Source organism: Sorex araneus, chromosome 7, assembly GCF_027595985.1.
Source record: "Sorex araneus isolate mSorAra2 chromosome 7, mSorAra2.pri, whole genome shotgun sequence".
NCBI lineage: Eukaryota > Metazoa > Chordata > Mammalia > Eulipotyphla > Soricidae > Sorex > Sorex araneus.
The window spans coordinates 67,089,274-67,114,676 of NC_073308.1; the positions used below are offsets into that span (position 1 = coordinate 67,089,274).

Consider the following 25,403-nt stretch of genomic DNA (forward strand, 5'->3'; position numbering starts at 1 on the left):
AAGAGACCTCAGGTCTAAGCCACCCTCGTCGGAGCAGAAGATCCGAAAAAAAAAAAAAAAGCTGCGGAGGAGCCTAAACACAGCCTTGTCGTGTCCAGCAAGCTTGGCCAGAGACCCGAACTGGATCTAACTGGCCTTGAAAACAAGCCTTCGGGGGAGGTGGCTCATGGGGCTGGCGCCCAGGCTCGATGCCTGACACTGCAGGATTCTGCACGTGCCACTGGAGGCAGCTCCTGCCAGCCCATGACAGGGCCTGCACCCAGGGACCACGGCGTGTACCCCCCTAAAGAAAAAACCACAAAAATACAACCGTAGATAGACACAGATCTCCCAGGCATCACATTCTCAGAGTTTGTTGGAACCTCTGCATCTCTCACATAAAGCTACACAAAACTCGCAGAAGGGGGCCGGGGAGACATGGGGGAGGGCGCTGGCCTTGCCAAGGCTGACGCAGATCCTGTCTGTGGCCCCCAGATCCACCCGGAGTCATCCCTGAGCACAGAGCCAGGAGGAAGCTCTGAGCACAACCAGTATGGGCCCCAGACAAAAGCAAGTAAAGGGCTCGAGATGGGTGAGTGGCCCCATGAGGAAGACAGTGGAGGGGGGAGGTAGCGCGGTGGTTAGTGCCTGCTGAGCCCTGGGCCCTCATCTGATTCCCAACAGCTTCCTGGCCGTTTCTGGCCGCAGCCCTGGGGGGCCAGAGACGCCCAGAATACTGAGGAGGACTCCCAGGCCCTGCTCCGAATAAAAGGCCTGTTGGCTGAGAATCACGGGTGGAGGCCAGGCCTCCTGAGCACCCCTGGGAGGCCCGAGGCAGGGGGGACGAAAATCCAGTGACGTGAGAGCATTCGAGCAGATTCCTGAGCTAGGGAGGCAGGGGGGAGTTTTGCCTGCAGGGCTGTCTCGGGCGAGGCGGTGCTCAGTCAGACCCTGGGGAGCTTCAGGGGGGCCCGACTCGTCTCTGTGCAAACCCCTCCCCGCCCGGCCCATGGCAGGGCTGGCCCTGCTGCCCTCAGAGCGAATTGCATCTCCTTCCCCAACGTGCTTCTGCTTCTTGCGCTCGACTTGGTTTCTCCTGCTCTTGATGTCGCCCTGACTTGCTCCCGAAGGCGGCTTTGTACCTGCATGTCTCTGTGCCTTGTCCCCTCGCCTGTAACTAGACTCTCATTGCCCTGTCGTTGTCGTGCCCATATATGTGGGAGACACTCAGTAAAAGGCGTGCTGAGGTCGGCTGAGTGGCAGCAGCAGGGGAGGGGGCAGGAACACCGGCTCTGGGACCAAGTTCCCGCCCTCTGCCACGTATATCCTCAGGATGTAGCACATTCACCAACACACACGGGTCCTTGGCGTAGGCTGGTTCCGAGGACACGGGAACGAGCTGCAGAGCCCCACAGGAACTTTAAGGCAGGGTCTGCAGGCGGGTTGCCACTTACCTCTAGGGGTCTTCTCAGTTGGCACAGCTCTTAGCAGATTCCTCAGAACTGCCCAGTGTGACCGTGCCACAGTGGCCGACCGGCGTCTCTGCCCAGATGCTGGGGGTGGGCTCAGGTGAAACAGCTGACGGGAGACACAGCAAGAGAAGGGGGCGCGCTGCGACATTTGTCCCCTGTGCGGCTCATCCTTAGTCCCAGCCGGGGGACGTGGATTGGCTGAAGAAGGTGTGCAGGATGAGTGTGCCACTGAGTCCTCATGGGCACCTGAGGGGCGACACTTTCTTAGCTGCTCCCCAACCCCCCTTTGTCTCCTCGGGAGGTGCATGTCTTGCCGCGGTGATCAAACGGAGTCTCCGTGAAGTGTGTCTCGGGAGATGGAGGATTGAGAGGCGATGTGGGCGGGCCAAGCCTCCTTCCCTGCTCTGGTGATCAGAGCTATTCTCTTCCAGCCTAAATCAGGTCACCAGATGGCAGAGTGTGATTGTATTAGGGAAAAGTGATCCGGGATGGGCCCGGGACAGAAAGGAAGTCTTCAGCCTGAAGATTGAAGGATGGATTTGTCTACAGAGCACGGAAGGCAAGAAAACGAAGCGGATAAAATATTCCGAGATAGCGTGCTTGTCAATTACAAGGATATTCCCGACAAATGTGTCTGGTATGTAAGTTTCTCTGTCATTTTATGCCACTGGTAACAACATTATGTAATAAAAAGAAAGCGTCTGTTTGGAAATGGGGACAGAAAGAAAAACAATTCAGGTGTTTTGCTTTTAAAGAAATGTGTTCTAAGGCTCTATAATTCTTGAAGCACTGTAGCATAATGCTGTCACCTGTGAACCCTCTCCTTGCTGAATATAGCTATCTTTACCCAATAATTGTCTGTAATTTCTCCATTTATGATTCTGTTATTTTTTCCCTGGCATTTACTAAACAGCCATGAGTGCCACAGTGATCTACCTTGTAAACAGTATTCTCTTTAAGAAAATAGAATTTCAAATAATACATTAGTCAAAATTATATATAATCTATCAGCAGGTACTTTTTACTTTAAAAGATTCTTCATGTGACTAAATTTAAAGAACCAGTTCTGCTTCAAATACTCTTTTTAAAATTAGCGATTCATCATTGGTTTGCAATATTGGAGAGTGCCAAGGATTTAGCTGTGTCCTGCTGTCTGCCTTAGTGCTCATTCTCTCTACCACCGGAGTTCAGTGCCATGCACCACCCAAAAAATATCTCTGCTCATTACTCATCACTCCCACACATACTCTTTCCCTCCAGTTACCTTCATAGTTGTGGGTTTTGGGGGTTTGCTTTTGTTTGGGTACATGTCCAGTGGTGCTCAGGGCTTCCTCCCGGCTCTGTACTCAGGGCTCACTCGTGAGGGTGCGAGGGTGCTTCAGGGCATCGTCTCACTCCTGCAAAGGTCAGTGATTTGGTCTCAGGGTTCTGCCATGTCCCTGCAGAGCTTCTGGAGAGCATTCTGCACCTTGCTGGGATAGAGAAGGGATCACTAAGAAAATGATGGTTGGAGAGATCGTTCGGGATGGGAGATGTGTGCTGAAAGTAGGTAAAGGATCAAACGTGATAGCCTCCCAGTATCTGTATTGCAAACCATAATGCTCAAAATAGAGAGTAGGGGGGAAATTGTCTGCCATGGAGGCAGAGGGAGGGGTGGGATGAGAGGTGGAATGCTGGGCACCTTGGTAGTGGGGAATGTGCATGATGAAGGGATGGCTGATCATTGTATGACTGAAACTCAAACATGAAAGCTATGGAACTCTATCTATGGTGATTCAATACAAAATAAAAAATAGCAATAATGAAAAAGAACATGTTGCACTTGACTTCTGATCTGGTGGCCTCCCTCAGGCCCCTTCATGTCAGGTTGGATCTCTGACTCATTGGTCGGTCCCTTCCTCATGTGCGAGGCTGTACAGGAAAACCCCAGGGCCGGGCAGACTGCAACCCTTCCTCCTTTGGACTCCAGATAAGCCATAGTTCCATTGCTGAAATTTCTGCTTCCTTCCCGTGTTCTGGCTTCTTCTGTTAAGGCTGAGAGCTTAAAAAATGTGCCAATGAGAAACTTAGATCTTTATTCTTGGGTCTGCTATAATTTTTTGGAGTGTGAGGACTTCTTGATAGATTGATCCCTTGATTGTTAAGAAATGACTGTCCCTGCCCTTTAGAGCCCTTTTAAATTTGAACTCCATATTGCCTGATAGAAGTATGGTGGCCCCATCCCTTCTTACAGGGCACTGCTTGCCTTTAAGATTATTTTCCAGCCTTTGATTGTTTCCAGCCCATGTTTATCCTTGTTGGAAGGAGCAAGTTGGGTTTTCTGATCAATTCCGCCACTCAGTGTCTTTTGATTAGTGAATTTAGGTCTTTGAGGTTGAGTGAGATGACTGAAGTGAAGGAATTTTTGTAGAATTTTTGTAGGAGTTCACCATCCTTCTGTAGAAGTTACACATGTGTGTGAGGTTTGTCTTGTGTTTCAAAAAAGTTCCTTCAATGCTGGTTGCAAAACTTTTCAAGGTGTGACTTTCTAACCTGTTGCTTTTTCGTGAAGTTCTGTACCAATACTTCAAATCTGAATGATTATTTAGCTGCAGAGAGTATTTTTGGTGAGGTTTTCCCTTTCATTGAGCTGATTTTTAAAATACTATATCTTATCTTTTAGTACATGTGCAAGTACTACATCTTATTTTTTAGTATATGTGTAAGCACTCGATCATATCTTTTGGTGTGTTGAAGCAAGCACTTCTCAGCTCTGGAGTTTGCAGTACACATTTATTAGGGAGCTCCTACTCCCAATTCATAGGTTGAAGCCCCACCTCAGCACCTTAGAATGTGACTTTATTTTATTTTTTTTTTTAATGAATCACCATGAGATACAGTTACAGACTTACAAACTTTCATGATTATGTTTCAGTTATACAATGATCAAGTACCCATCCCTCCACCAGTGCTCATTCTCCACCACCAATGTTCCCAGTATCCCTCCTGCCACCCCTACCTCCACCCCATCCCCCCGCCGCCTCTGTAGTAGGCACATTCCCCTTTTACTCTCTTTCTCCTTTTGACTGATACGGTTCTTAATACGGGTACTAAGTGGCCATCATGTCCTCCGGTCCATAGTCTACTTTCAGCACACATCTCCCATCCTGAGCGAGCCCTCCAAGCATCATTTACTTGGTGTTCCCTTCTCTATCTGAGCTGCCTTTTCCCCCAGCATGTGAAGCCAGTTTCCAAGCCATGGAGCAATCCTACTGGCCCTTTTCTCTATTATCCTTGGGTGTTAGTCTCCCATTATGTTACTTTATATTCCACAAATGAGTGCAGTCATAGACATAGTCTGTGTCTATCCCTCTCTCTGACTCATTTCACTTAGCATGATACTCTCCATGTCGATCCACTTATATGCAAATTTCATGACTTCATCTTTTCTAACAGCTGCATAATATTTCATTAGAATGTGACTTTAAAGGGGTGACCAGGTTAGAGCTAGGCTTTCAGGGTGCACCCTAATACCTTGCTGTCTTTAAGAGGAAAATCGGACACACAAAGGTATCCCGACAAATCCGTATGCCAAGGAAAGTCCACAGCTGGACGAGAATAGGGGCAGCCCCCAGAATGCCAGGAAGAGGCCTCAGGAGATAGCAGCCCTGCTACCATCCTGCTGCTGGACTTCCAACCTCAACAACTGGGAGAAATAAAATGGGCTCAAGGCACCGGGCTGTGCTAGTTGGCTGTGAGTTTCGGTGCAGCTTCCCGCATCCAGAGCTTCCTGTTTTCTCGGAGCTCTGTCTGCTTTCCCCACTTCCTGTTCCCTCAGGAATAGGGGAGGGCAGATGGGGAAACTGATTTCTAGGTCCATTAACATAGACTCCAGTTATCCAGCCTCAAACTAAACATTTTTTTGGGGGGGTTATTAAATTGACTACACATTTTGAGCCCTTTGTTGAAGAATCCAGAGTCTCTGTTTCAGTTGTCAGAGAGGAGGAACTGCTGTGTAAAGTCCCTTGTCTCCAGTAAAAATGCTGCGTCCAGCTTGTGGCCTTCTGCCCCAACCCCTCCACCCGGAGTCCAGAGCCCCCTTCAAGTCTCAAAGGGGCGTCCTTAACCTTATTATGAATGAACGATGATTTCAGCTCAAATCTATATTTGATATACAGTTCAGAACCACCACTGTTACGTGAATGAGAACAGAATGTTTATGTTCAATACACGTAAATGGCATCACACTCATTTCCTTCATCTGCGAAGACTCTTATTTAATGTGCTGGGTGGAAAACTGCGCGTGAAGTACTGATTCTTTCCTCTGTTCCTCCGTTCCCACATTGCGAGATCTGACTTTCCGTAGCTCCTTCCACCAGGTCAGGCTACTTTAGGGTGTGCCGGCAGAGGCTTTCGACCTCAGAATAGATACGTGTGACTGTATACACACACACACACACACACACACACACACACACTCTGTAGGGCTCTGCCTTCCACAGTACTCATGCAACAATGACATTAGGTTACAGTGGTTGGGAATGATCTCTCCTCCTCCTCCTTCTCTTATGGGACTTTTCCCTCTTTTCTCTCGCCGTCCCTATATCCCATTTCCTGACTGTGGAAATTACTGTGGAGCCAATGCCTGGCCAAACCTGTCTGAACTGGAACCCGTAGCGGGGCCAGTCTTGGTAGTTGATGGTAGTTTGTTGAGAACTTGAAACAGGGTCATAGATCACGAATGTCGAGAGCTGTTAGTAACTACGCAGTGTGGTGCGTACCAGAGAGAACGAATGTTTGGCAGAGAAAGACGAGAGGGAGAGAGAAAGGGTGCAGCCGGTGGTGGGGTGGGGACAGGGAGAGGAAAAGTCTTCGTGGCATGTCTCTAATTCCAGTTGTTGCCCAGCCATTTTTGTTCTATTTGAGTTGGGCCAAATTTCCATTTGCAACAATCCTTCCCCCTTAAACACATATGCACACGGAAGAGATCATCTTAGTGTATTCATGTCAAATTTTTAATTTAGAATATTTTTAGAATTTTTAAAATTGGGGTGAACATTTTAAAATTTAAAAGATTGTTAGTACCAGTGAAAACTTGTGGTCAAGAAAGGTGTCATTTTTGTCCCTGCATTTTGGGGGATGATGGTGATGCTGAGGGTTCCGTGCTCAGGATCACGCCTGGCGATGCTCAGGGGACCACGTGTGATGCTGGGAATTGAACCTCAGGTCACCTGCAGACAAGGCCAGCACGCTATCCACTGTACTATCCTTCCCACTGGCCTCCTGCTGTAGATTTTCTTTCTTCCTCCTCCTTCCCTTCGTGCCTCCAGCCTGCCCCTCATGTCTTACTCTCCCCCTCCCTTCTCCCTCCTCCTCTCGCCTTCCTCATTACCCTTCAAGAATCAAAGTTGTCTAGATGGTGGTCACAGATATGCCACATCCCCGTCAGCAGCCTGGTGAAAGGTCTAGGCCAGCACCATCCGCGCCTGGGTATTAATTGTAATGGGCTGTCTGGGCATGGCGCTGTACTCTCCCTCTCCATAAAGACAGTGGCTGTTTCTATTTTGCAACAGAAGGAATAGTTTAGTATTTCTGTCACAGTGGCAGTCTACACACACGCACACACACACACACATATACACACACCCACGCACACACACACCCAGAGCCACATTTAAAGTTTAGAAGATAGAGTTGTTAACCGGCTTCTCAATTTAGTGGCCAAGTTCTGTGGCCCTGCAGCTCGGATTTCTTTCCTCCCATGTCTTAAGAGAAGGCAGAGCCAGCGGGCCGCAGTCAGGGCCAGTCACCCGGCCAGCAGCTCTGCGCAGATTGTCTGCGCTCGGAGATGGTCACTCGGTACTGCCTCCTGGAGGACAGTCGCCGCCCGCACGGCGGCGGCTGCTCGCGGGTGGTCCCCACCCTGCAGGGCCAGCGCCTGGCTCACCCCCACCGCCACCCTGCTCCTGGTGGGAGACGGTGGCCGGGCGGCGAGAGCGTGCAGATAAGGGAGCGCGGGGCCGCAGGGAGCGCAGTTGCGGGCGGGCTCAGGCGCTCATTAATTCACTGCGTAAACATTTACTGAAACCACAGCCTGCCCCGCGTCGTGCCCGGCTCGGAAGGAGGCAGCGATGGGCACGAAAAAGAAAAAGCACCCCTTCCCCCCCACCCCCCCAACGAAACAAGCGCTGGCGTCTGCTCGGCCTCTAAGCGTGCGGCGGTGGCGTGTTCGCCGTGGGTGGGAGCAGGAGGTGACCGCAGGGGTGACAGCTGGGGGGGGGGCGCTTCCCTGTAAGTGCCCGCGCGCCCCAACTTGGGCACCGGCGCACTCGTTCAGCCGCGTCCCGTGAGCGTTTCAGGGGCCCGGGGAAAAGGAGAGGCTGGGGGCGAGGGGGTGCCCGCCAGGACCCACGCCCGGCCTCGCCAGCCTCACCCTTCCCCGGAGCCGCTCGGGCGGAACCTCTCCCCCGGACCGCCAGGTGGCACCTGTAAGGCGCAGATGGGCACGGCGGCCGGCCCCGCACCCCCGAGCCGGGAGTAATCCGGCTGCGTGCCGTGCCCTGCGGGAGTGGGCGCGGGGGGCTGCCGAGCGGGAGAGTTTCCGCCCGGGGGCAGGTCGCGGGGTGCCCAGGGCGGCTGTCCCCTGCGCGTCCCACGCCGGTGGGAGTGCGGGGACCCGGGACCCCACTTCCCGCCCGAGGCCGCTGCTCCTTCGGGGGGCGCCCCCTCCCTGCCACACCGCCAAAAGGCTCCCCCCGGGCCCCCGCAGAGCGACGGCGCGCTGAGGGGCCGCGCAGGGTGCGGGGTGCGGGGGGCGTCGGCGCAGGGACTCGGGCCCGCGTGCCGGGGGCTTGTCGGGGGGCGCCGGGGCAGCAACTCTGTGCCTAGCGGGCCGCCAGCTGCGCCAGCTACGCGCCCCGAGCTGCGGCGGCCGCCGGTGACATTGGGAGGAGCCGGGGAGGAGCAGGAGCAGGAGCAGGAGCAGGAGGAGGAGGAGGAGGAGGAGGAGGAGGAGGAGGAGGAGGAGGAGAGGAGGAGGAGAGGAGAAGAGGAGGAGAGGGGGAGAAGAGGAGGAGGAGAGGAGAAGAGGAGGAGAGGAGGAGGAGGAGCAGGAGGAGGAGGGAGGAGGAAGGCGCGCGGGCGGGGCCGGGGGCGGCGCGAGCGCGGGGGGCGTGGGGGCCGCCCGAGGGGCCGGGCTGGGCTGACAACTTCTCGGGGCGCGCGCGGGGCGGCCGGGCCGGGGGGAGCCGCCCGCTGCTGGGGTGCCCGGTCGGGGCGCCGGGCTCGGGCGCTATAAATAGCAGCTCCAGCTCCCGCTCGGCGCGCACCAGCCCAGCCGCGAACGCAGGAAAGTCGCGCGGAAAGTGTCTGTCGCCGCCGCCGCCCACTCCGCCCGGGAGAGGTAATCGCCCGCCGGCCACCGGTGGGGGGTGGGGGGGCGGCGGGGGACAGGGCCAGCGTTCTTGCAACCCGAGTGTAATGTGCGTGTGTGTATGCGCGCGCGCGTGTGTGTGTGCGCGTGTGCGTGTGTGTGCGTGTGTGTGTGTGTGTGTGTTCCCCGGGGGGGGGGCGTTGTTGCCTGGTGACCCCCGGGGAGACCTGGAGGCTTGGGAGCGGGTCTGCGAGCCCGGGGGCCACGTCCTGGCGGGGTCCAGCTGTGGGTCTGGTCTCAAGTTTCCGGGTCTCGCAGCCCCCACGGCCCCTCGGCACCTTGTGGCTGACGGGATGCGGCGCGCGGGGCCGCTGCGGGGCCGCTTCCATCGCGCCTCCCTCCCGCGCGCCCCGGGGCTCCCCCCTTTCCCGTCCCCCGAGCCTGCTCTCGGGCCCGGGTCACCCCAGCTCTGGCCTCGCCGACCTTCCCAGCCTGCGCGCCCTGCAGTGCTCCGCGGGGAGGGCGCGGAGAAGTGGCGAGAGGGGACGGGAGGGAGGAAGGTTCTGGGCTCTCGGCCCCTCTATTTCTGGGGTTTTCCTAAACATCCGTACCTGCCCCCCTCCCCTCCAGCCCATAACTCATTCTGGCCGAAAAGCCCCCTGGGGCTGTCCCCTCCTCCTGCCTCTTCCCTGCCTGGCGGCGAGATTTGACCAGGGGTTGGAGCGCGAGGGCCTGGAGCGGGGACACCGGGGGACACAGTTCCCAGGAGGTGCTGGCTCTCTTGGGCAGGGACATCCGCACGGACGGGGACCGGGGCTGGCAAAAGGTTTTTCTAGCTTGTAGGTGTGTGTAGGGGGGGCGGGGGGAGCGGAGCGCCCCTCCCATCCCTCTGACATCTCTTTTGGGGGGCCGGGGGGGGGGAGCGTGCGGGGAGAACAGTCTCTGGGCGCTGCGCGTGTGGCTCTGGCTCCTGCGGTGAAGGCTGCACAGAACTTACCGGCCCAGTGGGGGGGTTCGCTCGGACCCCGGTGGCCGTGCCCACGGGGCTCGGCTCTGCCTTGCCCTTCCCCGGACCCAGGCTTCCTCGGTTCTGGCACGAGCGGTGACGCGGTTGCCGGACTCCAAGCGTTACGTTGTTTGTGCCTCTGCTTCTAGGGCAGAACTTTATCGCGTGCGGGTGTTGTCAAGTGAGCTCTAGCCTCCACCAAGAGGTCGTTTCAGTGCCCTTCCCGCCTCTCCAGGCGGGCCCTGGACAGCCAGCACCAAGCGGGTGGACAGCGGCGCTCCGAGAGTTCGCCGGGGACTGGATTTTTCTTAGTGGGTTCTGGTCCAGGGCGGCAGTTGGCTGACGCCGAGGAGGCAGCCTGCAGGATGCGGGCATCAGCCGGCGGGGCGGTGGCTGATGGAGTGCGGGGAGTTGGAGCCAAAGTGGACTGGACTGGCCATCCGGGCCTGCTCTCACCCGCCTAGACCGGCCTCGAGCCCGCACGTTACCTCGCGTGCCTTTCTGGAATTGATAGGGATTAGTCAAAATCACCAGTGGTTTCGACAAATGGACTCTCTTGGATTTATAAACTGTTGCCACCGGATACTTTTTCAATGTGGTTCTTTCAGTTGTGATTCAGAAAATTGCCCCCGAAGGGGATTGAAATGTGTGCGTGAGGAGAGCTGCGGTGATGTGGGTCACTTAGGGGGCGTCTGTGGATGGAGATGAGCAGCTTTCATGAGGCAGGAGAGTTAGGCGGGTCCCTACTGACCCAACAAGCTCAGGGTCCATCTTTATACCTGCATTTGGCTTTGATCTTTGAGACAGTGAAGAATCACTGGGAAGACCTAAAGTTTAGTCTTGTTTCCCCCCTCCCCCCACCCCCCCCCCCCCCACAGCTGGGTCAGTGTTAGAGGCAGAAAGTACTTATAAAATATTGAATGTGAGCTTCACTTTGGGCATGCAAATTGAATTATTGACTTCATTTCTCATAGGAATTTTGTAGAAATATTCATAACACAGACTCATCAGTTAAATTCGATTAGGAAATAGAGCGATTGTGTATTACTTATGTGAACTGAAAATGATCATGCGTAGGAAAAAGCCAGATATTTTCCTACATTGTGCACATTGAAAATAATTCATTTCTTTTCTGAAATTTGGGATGATCTTCTAGTACAAGCAATATCAATCCCTACTTGGGTAATAGAGTTAACTTTTAGGATTTTGAGGGAGAGCCCAAGAGGGTGGTTCTCCTAAAGAGGAAGGAAAATGTGTAAAATGAGCACATATCTCTTAGCAACTAAAAGGATGCCAGTTTCCAGGCAAATAACTTGAAGTGAGAGAATACAAAGTTAAAAAAATATATATGGGACAATAATTAGGGAAAAATGCATACTGGTTATCTGTTGCATCATCTTACTCTATAGCTAGCCAACCCAATATTGATTATATATTAATAGATATTATTAGATGTGCAAATGTAGTTTTTATAACCTGCATGATTGTGCCTTTCACATATATGGGGATTTAATTTTTTAATTTTTAAATGTTTTTATTTTTTGCTTTTTTTGGTCACACCCAGCAATACTCAGGTGTTACTCCTAGCTCTGTGCACAGGAATTACTTCTGGCAGTGCTTGAGGGACCACATGGGATGCTGGGGATTGAACCCGGGTCAGCTGTATGCAAGGCAAATGCCCCACCCACTGTACTATTGTTCCGACCCAATATGGGGATTTTAATTGATAGAAAGGTGATGTTTTAAATAATTTCAAGTTAAATATTAACATTGAGTTAAAAACTGTATCTGTCTTTTGTGCCTTAATTTTTTCCAAATGTGTCTGATTTCCAAACCACAAGAATTCTGATTCATACATCATACTGTATAAGTATTTTATGTTAGAAATCTTTGATTATAGAATTACTTTCGACACACTCCTAGCACAGCGGGTAGGGCGTTTGCTTTGCATGTGGCAGACCCGGGTTCGATTCCTCCTTCCCTCTCAGAGAGCCCCACAAGCTACTGAGAGTATCCTGCCTGCACAGCAGAGCCTAGCAAACTACCCATGGTGTATTCGACATGCCAAAAACAGTAACAACAAGTCTCACAATGGAGACGTTACTGGGGCCCGCTTGAGCAAATCGATGAGCAATGGGACGACAGTGCTACAGTGTTATTTATAAATGTTAAGTACTGTGGTGCAGGTGGGCACCAAGTTTCTGTCCTTCTGTCGATGTAAATGCAAATATGTACCTCGAAGATATTCAAGGGTGCCAGAGAGATAATACAGAGGGGAGAGGGCTTGGCTTGCATGTGGCTGATCCAGGTTTGATCTCTGGCATCCTATATGGTCTCCAAGCCCCCCAGAGTGATTTGAGTGATTTCTGAGTGCAGAGCCAGGAGTAAGCCCTGAGTACAACTAGGAGGTATGGTCCAAAACAAACAGACAAGGAAAGAGAGAGAGAGAGAGAGAGAGAGAGAGAGAGAGAGAGAGAGAGAGAGAGAGAGAGAGAGAGAGAGGAAAACACACAGGTATGCAAGAAAATTTTAAGAAATCTTCAGAATCTCAGGCTATTATCATTTGAGTTGACTTGTTCATTTATTTTATACATTTTCATTAACTTGTAGAAAATATAATCAATTGAAAATGTTTATGAAGTTTTATTATACCTTACACACATACCATACACACACATCACATATATCTCTGTAACTGCATAAGGCACAGTTGTAACCCCACTATTTTATTTTCTAGAGGTTTCTCCTCAGGATGGCAAATGACCATATGGTCAGTAGAATATCAAGGAACTGCAACTCTAGACTTTGTTTTCAATAAATTCAATTATTTCCCTTAACGCGGAGGCACTGTGGTTTACAGAACTTAAACAGAGTTCCAGGGATTCAGCATTGCAACTCCATAATCTACCACCAATGTCCTGTTGTTCCCCCCTGCACCCCACACTCCCCCCACTGCTTGCTAAGCTGCGATTCTTGGGACAGTCATGCCCAGTGGGCATCTCTTGTTTGGTGGAGGCCCCCAGCTAGACTGAGAGAACTCAATAAAATACCCTTGGTCATTGTTAAGCTGAATAAAGGAAATCTTGAGTTTTCTGTTGCATACCAAAAGTTGACTATAGACCAAGCATGATGACCACTCAATACCTCTATTGCAAACTACAACACACTACAAGAGAGAAAACAAAAGGGAATGCCATGCCGCAGAGGCAGGGTGGGGTGGTGGGGGCTAGGGTGGGGGTGTGGGAGGGATACTTGGAACATTGGTGGAGGAGAATGGGCACCGGTGGAGGGATGTAAACAAAATGCAAACATGAAAGTTCATAAGTTTGTAACTGTACCTTACGGTGATTCACTAATAAAATTTTGTTAAAAATTTAATTAAAAAAAAAAGAAATCTTGAGTTTTCTAAGTTCCAAGACTTTAATGATTTCTTTGCAATATATCTAAGTCAATGATTTCAAGGAACTGGAGCAATAGCATAGTGGGTAGGTATTTGCCTTGCATGCGACCGACCTGGGTTTGATTCTTCTGTCCCTCTTGGAGAACCCAGCAAGCTACCAAGAGTATCCCGCCCACACGGCAGAACCTGGCAAGCTACCTGTGGCATATTCAATATGCCAAAAACAGTAACAACAAGTCTCACAATGGAGACGTTACTGGTGCCCGCTCAAGCAAATCGATGAACAATGGGATGACAGTGCTACAGTGCAGAGCTAATGATTTCAAAAATTAAGGCAACACTTTTTTAAAAGAAAAATCTTTTCTTCTTCCCTCACTATCTCCCTGTTTTTCCACTTCCCTATCATCTATGTATCTATTTTCACACGCTTTTCTGCTTATTAAAATGAAGCAGTGCAGCAGGTCAAACCTCAACTTCACTGGATGAAATTCTCTATTTTCAGTTTTTCCTGGACTCAAAAAAAATTGTCAGACATACAAGACAGTCTTAACACTCCTGCTGATTTTGAATTATTAGAGATTAAAAAAAAGACAAGGAAAATTTCCAAAGATAAAAATTTTTTAAAAATACATAAAATTCCTTAAAATTTTCATCTGTAAGTCTTTCTTAAGTGGATAATTTATAGATTTAAAGAACTTTATCAGGAGAGTCCTTAAAAGAGCGCATGATTTTTGAAAGTTAAGCAACAGTGATTTAAAGGGAATCCTCTCAAGTATTTTTCATTATGGAAAACTTAATCGACAGGAATACGAGTTGCCTTTCACCTTAGTCTTAAGTCGTAGCGGCAGTTACAGCACATTAAGCAGACTGAAATGAGGAATACTCTTTTAGAATACAGCCAAGCAAACAAAATGGACTTTTTTTTTTAACCAAAGAGTGTCATCAATATCAATTCTTCTTTCAATCCAGTATTTCAAGTGGCTCTTTTTCATTCCCACGGAGGGCTTTTTAATGTTATGCAGAAGAACAGAGGTGAGGTTCACTGATGAACACACCTGAATCCGAAAGTTACTGACTGCTAAGAAAATGAAACAGAACTTTATTTTTCACTTTGAAGGTAAGGCACCTGGCATCTTTAATCAAAATTTTTAACCTATACATTAAAGGAAGTTATACTAAGTCTTTCAGAAAGCTGAAGCATGGGTAGTGATGCTTTTCTGAACATCTTCATGTGCCAAGTTTGCTAGAGAACCGCATTTTCAACTGAGAGCAAGAGCATATGTAACATTCCTAAATAAAAGATGTCACCCCATTGATAATCCGGCACTTTAAAAAAAATCACCGTTTTAAAAAAATGACAAATCAATGTTTGTTTTTTTTCTTCAACAAACTCACATGTGAAGTCATGCGACAGGACTGATTTTCCGGTGTGTGTAATTTCATTTATTTCCAGTAGCCTTATCATCTCGAAGCAATTATAAATGAATGTGTCTCAGGCCTCTCTGGAGAAAGTTCGCTTCCAGACAGAGCCTAAGCACTAGGTGGCAGTGTGCAATGCTGAGTACTTTGGGGTCCCTGGGATTGCAGTATATTCATTATTAAGACTTTACTTTTAAACAGAATTTATTTGTATCATAAGTGAGTTAATAAAATTAAAATCCACAGGCAACGAAATCCTTACCCATGTATTTAGAAGACCTGTTATTTGTGGTGCTTAAAAGACTTGGTTGTAATCGTGAACACTCTGCTTTCACGGGGGCTTTACTTATGGGAGGAATTGTTGGGAATCAATTCAATTACAGGTGCCATAATTCTGCTTATGGTTGTATAGGAGAAAGGAGGAGAAGGGGGAATTTAATGCATATGATAGAAGCAGAACCATGTGTCTGTTCTGAAGCAGACATCGAACCGTTGGTATTGGAACCCTAATTGTCTCACGACACAGGAAGAGCAAATCTCTCTCTTTTTTTCCTTCTAAAATTGAAGGCTGTGCTTGTTAATTTTTCTCTTATTTCTTTGCCCTTGGGATAATGCAAAAAACAAAACAGTGGGTTGTTTCCCTGATGCTTCAGCAGATCTCCTAATTTTCTCTGTAATAATGATGGCCTGTCCACCACAATGATCAAATTGGATTAGCCATGTAGCACTATAATTTATTGGTTATTATGACAGCTGAAATTTATCTGAACCATTTCTTCTTGGTTAATCTGATGTAGGCATCTCTATCTTTGGCCACATGATTAAATTATAGGTCAGGGCAGAGTTAATCAATTTATCCCATCATCTGCGCACCAGAACAGGGACGCTGCACTGTCCAGCTACCTGCCTAGAAGCTTCTCAAGATCAACATGGCAGGCGTTTCCGCTGTTTTCACTGGGTTTGACTCTCCAGCTGTCAAGACCCAGGAAAAAGTGAATCGAAGTAAATTGGCACAATTAAGAAGCTTGTTATTTGTTTATTTTCATTGCGGCAGCATTGACTTGCAGCTCTGTGTTCTCAGAAGACACAGTTCCTCAGATGCATGTATGTTATGCATGTATGTATGTTACTGCCCCACACTCAGCGACCCAGCCCAAAGCCGCAGTAACCTCCTACCCCGCGTCCACTGCAGCCCATTCTCGCCTTCCTCTCCCTTACCCAACAACAATTACTTTGGAAAATGAAATCATTGGGATCGAGTGATAGGACAGCGAGTAGGGTGCTTGCCTTGCACAGGGCCAGCCCTGGTTTGATCCCCAGCATCCTAGGCGTGATCTCTGGGTGCAGAGCCAGGAGTAGATCCTGGGCATTGCCACGTGTGGGTCAAAAGCAAAAAAAGAAATTGTTTTGTTTTATTCTTTCCTTTTTCTTTGGGGATGGCTAGTTTTCTAGTGGGGTGCTCAGGGGGCCCTCTTGGTGTCAGCCAACGTGGCCAGCAGTTCAGTGCAAGGGTCCATGGACACGGTCGTCTCTAGCCCTTGCGGTGACTGAGTTCCATTAGGGCTACACCAGCGAGGGTCCTTAAACCAGGGTCAGTCCCATGCAGAGCCTCTGCCTTCCTTCAGCTCTGTACTGTTTTCTTGTACCCATATTCCCTTCTATAATTATTCACTCCTCTTTCTACTGCCCCCCCACCCCCACTTTTCCCTTTCCATTATTGTTATGGTAACCAGGTATCTCCCGTTCTGCATTTAAAGTCTGAGGATTTGTTTCTATTTTGTTCTTTTACTTTAAAAATGCACTTCCTAAGAACTTTATTCTGTGAAAGTTCAACTTTAATAATCACAAAATAAGAGCCCAGTGAGCTGTCAGTACCTGTCAATCAGCTTTAATAAATTTTTTTTTTTGCTTTTTGGGTCATACCCAGCGATGCTCAGGGGTTACTCCTGGCTTTGCACTCAGGAATTGCTCCTGGCAGTCCTGGGGGGACCATATGGGATGCCGGGGATCGAACCCGGGTCGGCCGCATGCGAGGCAAACGTCCTACCCGCTGTGCTATTGCTCCGGCCCCTCAGCTTTAATAATTATCAGATACTGACATTCTTCTTTTCTACATAATTCCACTCACTTTCTTTTTCCTTCCTAGAGTGTTGGGGGGGGGGCGTAGAGTGGGACTGAAATCCTAGACATAAATTCAAGGGAAATAAACTTGTAAAGCGTATGTGCTTCAAAAGTAGATACATCAGGCAATTAAAAATAATTTCTACAGTAAAAAGCTACCTGTTTCACCTAAAGAATGAAAACTTGGCCTTAGGTAAAATCACAAGCACTTGAATTTCTCTCTGGCAGACTGTAAGGTAGGGAAGAAATTGTAGCTTAGGTTTGGTGCCAGTCTCTTCTTTTGCTTTTGTGTACAGAGGTGAACAGGTGCTCCTTGAACATGCCATGTACTTAATACACACAGGATAAACCAATGGATGCAATGAGTTTCGCAGCAGAGTACAAATGTTGATCCTCTGCGTGTCTTAGCTCCATCCTTTGCTTGTGTAACAGTCCAGGTAGAATGAAGCAGTTATAGCAGATCTGGGGAATGTACAAAGTTAGCTTTATGTAAATCAAGACTTTTATCCTCTTTCAGTTTTGATTTTTGGCCATGTTTGGCACTGTCTTTGGAGCTACTTGACACGCTACTTCCAGCTCGCTCCTGACTTCGTGTTTGAGGTACCATGTGGTGCCAGAAATTGAATCCATGGCTTCACACTTGCAGATAAAGTGCTCCACCACTGAGTAACATCCCCATCTTTACTCCTCTTTCTCCTGTTCTTCTTTTGTTTGTTTTTGGGCTACTCTTGGGCAGTGCTCAAGGCTGATTAGGGAACTCCTGGCAGCTTGGGATCCTTGCCATCTTACGGGAAGGTGAATGAAACGTCTGTAGTTTTGCCACAGTACCAGCGGGTAGGGCATTTGTCTTGCACATGGCCAACCTGGGTTAGTTTCCTCTGTCCCTCTCAGAGAGCCCGGCAAACTACCGAGAGTGTCCCGCCCGCACTGGCAAGCTACCCATGGCGTATTCAATATGCCAAAAACAGTAATAGTTAGTCTCACAATGGAGACGTTACTGGTGGCCGCTCGAGCAAATCGATGAGCAATGGGATGACAGTGATACAGTGTTGAATTCAAATCCCACAGTCCTGGAATCTGTCCTTTCTGCTCCGGAGTCCAACCAGCATCTTCTTGCTCAATCTCCCAGGGATTAATGAGATATATAAGTTACCCGGTGCTCCGCTTTATCTGGCTGATTTCCCATGGGCGGGAATTTGAGAATTTCAGAGTGTGAGAGATTGTTTGGTCCTCCTGCTTGAAAATGTCACAGGTCTCCTAAAGTACACTTTTAAAAGAATTTGTAGTGTTGAAAATTTTAAATGAAGCATTTTTTTCACATTTGAAAAACTTGCAGTACTGCTGTTACAGTAAGCTTTTATGATATTGAGTGTCTTAGAGAAACATAGAGAAAACAAATAATTAGAATCTAAAAGGTTTATGCCATGCCATATTTTTTATATGTATAAATTATAAGGAGAGAAAATCACATGTATGATTTCCTCAATATTAGACTTACGCTTTTTGGTTTTAAAAATGTTATCTTTCCTGGGCTATTTTTTTAATGCTGTCTTCCAATTTATTCATGCAATCCATATGCCTATTTTCCATTTTATGTTTTGGGTGGGAGTGAAGGATGGAATGTGCTCAGAATAATGTGATGAGAAATAATTGAGCCATTGGCTTCTGATTTTTTTTCTCTGCGTGCTTTCCCACTCATTACTTTTCTCAATTATAAATGTAGTGAATCTCCATTAGAAAAAAAAGGTAAATAGAAGAAAAAAATCCCCCCACCACTTTTTTATTAAAAAAACATAAAAAATCTCTGAAAGCCATTATAAATAACATTATATCCCTTTTCTTTCTAGGACCTTCTGTATTTTGCAAAGGGTGAAATTATAGTATGTCACAAGCATGTGTGAATGTGGGTGTGTATGTGTTTGTGTGTAAATGAATGTTCTGATTTTTTTTCCACTTAGAATTCTGTAGTTCAACTCAGGTTATTGATTGAACACTTACTCTGAACTTTTTGAAAACATCTGCTGCTGTGTTAGGCTCTTTCTGGTTTACAGCGATGAATACGAAAGAAAATCACTTTGCTGGTGCCTATAAACACTTCTCTAACTTGGGAAACATTCATCCATCTTTTTGTGATGACCTTTTTGTTGAATTGCCAACACAGGCGTGAGATGCACCATCAGACTTGTAGAGGATGAAAGCCATGTTTTCACAAAGGCTAGAATACCTCTGAGGAGCTCTTGACCTTCCCACCACTGTCCTCCCCGAGGGCAGCCGTGGTCCAGACTGCTGGCATCACAGAGTAGTGACCTGAACAGCCAGGTTTGGGCAGGGGATGAGGGGCGCTAAGGAAACCCCGGGTAGGTGGGATTTAGGAATAGGGCATTGTCACCGCCAGCGGGTAGAGAAGCCCCTGGGGGAAGTGGGGATCTTCAGAACCAAGTTTAGAAGGATGAAGCAGCATGAAGCAGAGGTGGAGTGTGTGTGTGTGTGTGTGTGTGTGTGTGTGTGTGTGTGTACCAGTATATTCAGGTGCATGCATATCAGCATCCAAATTCACTGGCTCCAGTCTCTCATGTTAGGCTTCTGTTGAAATGTGTTCAAAGACAGAAATTCCCTCAGGGTTTCTCTACCTCCATGCTAAGGAAAGAGGAAGCCTCAGTTTCCCCCTGCCGGCAGTTTTATTCTAGTTGTCCCCATTAGCCTAACTCACCCTTCATCCCTAAGTTCCCATCTTACATTTTTCCTATCTTTTAACCATTCCTGAAAAATCTTGAGCTCTTCCTGAAGAAGAGAAGTTAGCAATTTTCCAAGACCTTAAATCCTGCCCCAGAGTTTAGGGTCAAGGAGACTAAGAGATAGTGTTCAGTACTTAGGGCAAATGACCTATAGGTAATTCCAAAGACCTGAGCCAGCCAGACCACTGTGAGGTCCTGCATTCCCTGAAGGAGTCTTACCAATCAGTAAGAAATGCAAAGAGCTCGATTTTCATGTAAAAAGGCCAACCCAAAAACCTCTTTCTTTATTTTTTTATTTTTATTTTTTTAATTATTTATTTTTAATTAGTGAATCAACGTTGAGGGTACAGTTACAGTTTTATACATTTTTGTGCTCGTGTTTTACCCATACAAAGTTCAAGAACCCATCCCTTCACCAGTGCCCATTCCCTACCACCAGTAAACCCAGCATCTCTCCCGCCCTCCCCAGTCCCGTCTCCCCCCACCCCACACTGCCACTATGGCAGGATATTCCCTTTAGATCTCTCTCTCTGATTAGGTGTTGTGGTTTGCAATAAAGGTGTTCAGTGGCCATTGTGTTCAGTCTCTAGTCTATATTCGGCACGCATCACCCTTCCCCCGCATGACCTCCAACCACATTTTACTTGGTGTTCCCTTCTCTGAGTTGCCCAGATGAGAGACCAGCCTCCAAGCCATGGGGACAACCTCCTGGTAATTATTTCTACTAATCTTGGGTGTTAGTCTTATAGTCTATTATTCTATGCTCCACAGATGAGTGCAATCTTTCTATGTCTGTCTCTCTCTTTCTGACTCATTTCACTTAGCATGATACTTTCCATGCTGATCCACTTATATGCAAACATCATGACCTCATTTTTTTCTAACAGCTGCGTAGTATTCCATTGTATAGATGTACCAGAGTTTCTTCAACCAGTCATCTGTTCTAGGGCACTCGGGTTTTTTCCAGATTCTGCCTATTGTAAACAGTGCTGCGATGAACATGTAAGTGCATATGTCACTTCGACTATACTTTTTGGCTTTTCTGAGATATATTCCCAGCAGTGGTATTGCTGGGTCAAATGGGATTTCAACCTCTAATTTTTTGAGAATCGTCCATATTGTTTTCCAAAAGGGCTGAACTAGTCGGCATTCCCACCAGCAGTGTAGAAGGGTCCTTTTCTCCCCACATCCTCTCCAACAGCGGTTGCTTTTGTTCTTTTGGATATGTGCTAGCCTCTGTGGTGTGAGGTGGTATCTCATGGTTGTTTTGATCTGCATCTCTCTGATGATTAGTGATGTAGAGATAAGAATGGCCAAAAGGCACATGAAAAAGTGCTCTACATCACTAAACCTCTTTCTTTAAACTGTTGGGGAGATTCTTTCTTTTCTACTTTGCAACCAACTTTTCTAACTGAGCATCTTTATGACTTACTGTTTCCAGTCTTAAAAAATCTCGAAAAACCCAGTGAAAGAGTCAGCCTCAGTCTCCCCTTGCCAACAAGAGGGGAGCCCGCAGTGTCCCCTTGCCAGTAGTTCCATTTCTTCCCTTCAATTGACCACCCCTCAACCCAAGGCCCTGTCTTTAACATTCCTGGCGTTGGCCAGGACCCCATTCTTCTGTCCCAGAATTTCGAGCCACAAGACCAAGATAATGAACAATACCCGAGGCAGGTGACCCGAAAGATGAAAGCCCCACCACAGATTCCCTGCATTCTCTGTCACTCAAAGACTCACTTTTCCTAGAAAAGTCTCATAAAAAGAGCCCAAGTTTAGTCCTTCACCAAGTTCCTCTCCACTTGGGGAGCTCCTTTCCTTTTCTCTCCTGCTTTCCAATAAACGTTTCCACTTTCCAACTCTGGGTCTGAGCATCTTTCTGGCTCAATGTTTTCCTCCTTGAAAATATTTAGGAATCTGGGAATCTAAAGGAACACAGAAGCCTGCGGCCAATTCTGCCTCGCCTGCATCACTGTGATCTGTGGACGGGCTGGGCCCTGCCTTCGGGCTCCTGCCTCAGTTTCCCGAAGACCCGGCTGGTCCCATCCTTCTGGTTTGGGGCCTTCCATTGCTCTGTCTGATGCTTAACGGTGCCCTGCCTCTCCCACATGATGCCAGTAGAAGCCCCCCTCGAGTGCTGTGAAGCCCCTAAATGTTTCCAGCCATGCAGTGCGTTCCCGAAGACAGGGGCCCTTTGCCCCCTCCTCTGGTGAGGACCTCTGGGTAGCGGCAGGAAGGTACTGCTGGTGGCTAAGGAGTGTCGTGAGTAAAAAGACTCAGGAGAATCCTGGCTGGAATGGACCCAACAGGCACCCGGAGTCAGGGGCCCCAGAGGCTGGCCACTGTCTCCCCGCAATCAGGGGACTCTGGGGTTTTGGAGGGCTTGGGTCCGGGGAAGCCAGCATCCCGCGCTGTCCCCAGGGGTGAGGAGGACTTGGCGGGGGTGGACAGAAAGATCCACCCGGACGCGCTTCCCCACTGCTCGGTTGCTCGAGAGCACTTGATTCCGACAGCTCTTTAGAAACTCCTCCCTGCTGGCGTGGTCTGTGAATCATTGTCCTTTGTTGCGCCCTAGATGCAGATGAGGCAGAGGCCCCGGAGACGGGTCCCTGAGCCTTCGCGATTCCCAGGTTCTTCAGTATCTTCAAGAAGGAAAATGTTGAGTCAGAGAGATGCTCAGACTCAGAGCTGGAAAGTGGGAAAGTCCCTTGCAAAGCAGAAGAGAAAGGAAGCGCCCCAATCGGGGAGGGACTGGGGACAGGACTAAATTACTAGGGAGGTGTGCGCGCGCCCTTTCAAAGCCTCGGTGCAGCCCTTCTTGCTTGACAGGGATGGACGAGAACGCGGGAAAATGGCAGGAGTGTCCAGTGGGTAAATCTCTCCAAGCATAATTGCCCGTTATCTTGGTTTCCCCCTCAGCCTGGGCTCCAGGGCTGAGTTTTTACTCCTGAAAGCCCCAGCAATGCTGAGACAGAAACTTGGGCATGGAATGTGTGTCAGCTTGATGGAGGAGAAACGGAACATTTGGAGAGAGAAAACTGTGGTTTCCTCTCTCACCGGCAAGGGGAAACTGAGGCTTCCTCTTGCAATACCCAAGTGTGTGCCACCTTGAGCGTGCCAGTTTCTCAGATGTCTTCTGAAAGGCGATGGCTCCCGCTGGGAATTTATCTGTGTTACTTCATTTGACCGTTGTAACAGGTCTGCTTCGCGGGTTAGGAAACTTCATTTTGGGGAGTTAATGATTTACTCAGGACAACACAACCTGCAAGGGACTGGACTAAGATGGACTTTATTTTTAAGTCTGGGCCATATGTTTCCGGATTTATTCGCTCTATCTCCCTCTCTTCAGAGGAAGGTTGGCTCAATGACTGGAATCTGCCTGCTTTAAGCGAATAAGCAGCAGCCCCCGGCCCTTCACCCTGCCCCGCCCCACACGCCCCTGTGCTTCCTTCTGCCCTTCTGGTCTTTCTCTCCTGGGGTGCTCTTGGCAGTTTCCAGACCGTTCTAGACTGTAAAGTACAATGTTTTCCTAAGGCTGTTTGATTCAGCGAGACCAGACAATTCAGAAGTTACTTCTAACTTCAACTTATTTTATTTATGTATTTTTTGGTTTTCTTTTTGTACCACACCCTGTGGTGTCCTCTTCTAACTCCTGGCTCTGGGCTCAGGGACCCCTCCTGGGCAACTCGGGGGGTCGTATGGAGTGTTGGGGATTGACCTCAGGTGGGCTGCGTGCGAGGCAAATGCCCTTCCTGCTGTGCTATCGCTGCAACCCTTGCTACTTCATTTTAAAAACATGAATTCACAGGACCTGAGGGATGGTATGAGTGGTTAGAATGTTTGCCTTGCACGAGGTTGAGCCAGACCCCACATGGTCTCCTGAGCACCGCTGGACATGGCACCCAAACCAAAAACTAAATTATAAGTAAATAAGCAAATATTCACATCTCAAGCCTTTTGCATATTGAGGCATGGCTTTCTTTTCATCAATTCTAGTGTTGTTTGTATTGACACTTAAGGTATCTATGTTGATTTTCTTTTAAGAATATGATTTTGTTTTGCTTTGACATTATTTTCAAATTCATAGGATCAAATTCATAGATTAAAATCGACCTAAGTCAGTCTTAAAACCATCTGTGTCTAATTTCTTTAATGATTTATTTTCTCTCTAGTCCATCCAACACTTCTGGAGGATGGTGTGAGATAGGAATTATGTTGATGCTACGTCTAGCAATAGCTCAGCAGTTTTCAGGAATAGGACTGGAGCGATAGCAGAGCGGGTAGGACGTTTGCCTTGCATGTGGCCAACCCAGGTTCGATTCCTGCGTCCCTCTTGCCCAGCAAGCTATCGAGAGTATCCCGCCTGCATGGCAGAGCCTGGCAAGCTACCCATGGTGTATTCTATATGCCAAAAACAGTAACAAGTCTCACAATGAGACGTTACTAGTGCCTGCTCGAACAAATCAATGAATAATGGAATGACAGTGCTACAGTGCTACAGTTTTTGAATAATCTATCCATTTCCATCCTACTTGCTTGTTATTATATTAAAGAGTATATTAACATATATATAATATATATATGTATATATAAGATAATGGAGATCTGCACATGTAGTGAATCTCTGATTCTGGAAAACTTATTTCATTCTAGTGTTCTGCCACTTTTTTTCCATTCTCACTATAAGCTTCAGGTATTGTTCTAATTCACTTAGCATTTGGTTCAATCCCTACATGTTCTTGATATCTCTCCCTTCCTCTTTCTCTTTCTCTCTGTCTCTCTGTGTGTGTGTGTGTGTGTGTGTGTGTGTATGTAGTGTATGCGTTTGCCTTTTAAGACTTTCTCTCTGTTCTTTCTCTCCCAGTGTCATTGTGGAACACCTTGGCAAGACACCTCAAAATATTTTGGTATTCCAACTGAACTTTCATTGAGTGTTTCAGTGAACATGAAGAGAATTGACAAAGTTATAAGATTGTTATTATTCCTATCCATGAATCTGGTCTGTATCTAGGGTAACTTTGGATTCCTTTTGATATAAGTCACGTGATTTAATTTTTGTATGTCAGACATTCTATATTTTGTTTATTTTCCTGGTTCATGCACATTCCTTAAGCTGACCAAGCCTGGTTTGCTCTGGGCCGAGTGATCCTCACTCTTTTGTGTCTCTGTATTTGGCTTCAGAGTGGCCCCGGGTCCTCCTGGGAGAAGCAGGCACGGCCTGGAAGCTTCTCTCTCATTGCTAACTCATAGGCTTTTCCTAAACATATATTTGTTTTAAATTACTTTACTTAAATTAGCCTAGAATGATGCATTTGGTATAAATATTTAAAACATAAATAGGAATAGTAGTTTAGCTCTTTCAAATGTTCACTAATGAGGTGTCTGGAAATTCCCCCTGAAACGTATTTCATTGTAGAGCAACAAAATACAATGAAAGAAACCTTTCTCAGTTTGATATTTTGATTTGATTTCTGGATGTCAAATCAGGTGAAATTATCTTAAAATAAGCTATTTGGAAGGATTTCCGTGAAATGATAGAATTGGATAAGTAGCCTCAAGTTATGAATTAGCTTATGAATTAGGGTTCATACTCCAGATAAAGAGATTTTTTAAGTGAAAATCAAAAGATACTTTAATTCACACAGTTTATATCTTTCTTAAATACTTATATGACTAAAAACTATGACACACTCTTTTTTTTTCATTTTTGGGTCACACCTGGCGATGCACAGGTGTTACTCCTGCCTCTGTACTCAGGAATAATTACTCCTGGTGGTGCTCAGGGGACCATATGGGATGCTGGTTGGCTGCGTGCAAGGCAAATGTCCTACCTGCTGTGCTATAACTCCAGCCCCAAAACTATGACTCTCTTGGGGCCAGAGAGATAATACAGTGGGTCAAGGGCACTTACCTTTCACACAGTCAA

The 25,403-nt window shown here is 47.8% G+C and overlaps 1 protein-coding gene across 6 annotated transcripts in view; it reads left to right on the forward strand.

Moving 5' to 3' along the window:
- The first annotated feature begins 8,570 nt into the window (after nt 1–8,570).
- Nucleotides 8,571–25,403, forward strand: part of INPP4B (inositol polyphosphate-4-phosphatase type II B) — a 709,083-nt gene continuing 692,250 nt past the window's right edge. For 3 of the 6 annotated variants that reach the window (XM_055144517.1, XM_055144520.1, XM_055144516.1), the window contains exon 1: nt 8,571–8,832. The gene's annotated coding sequence lies outside the window, so the exon portion shown is untranslated. The remainder of the gene's footprint in view (nt 8,833–25,403) is intronic. The other 3 variants (XM_055144514.1, XM_055144518.1, XM_055144515.1) reach the window with 1 other exon arrangement.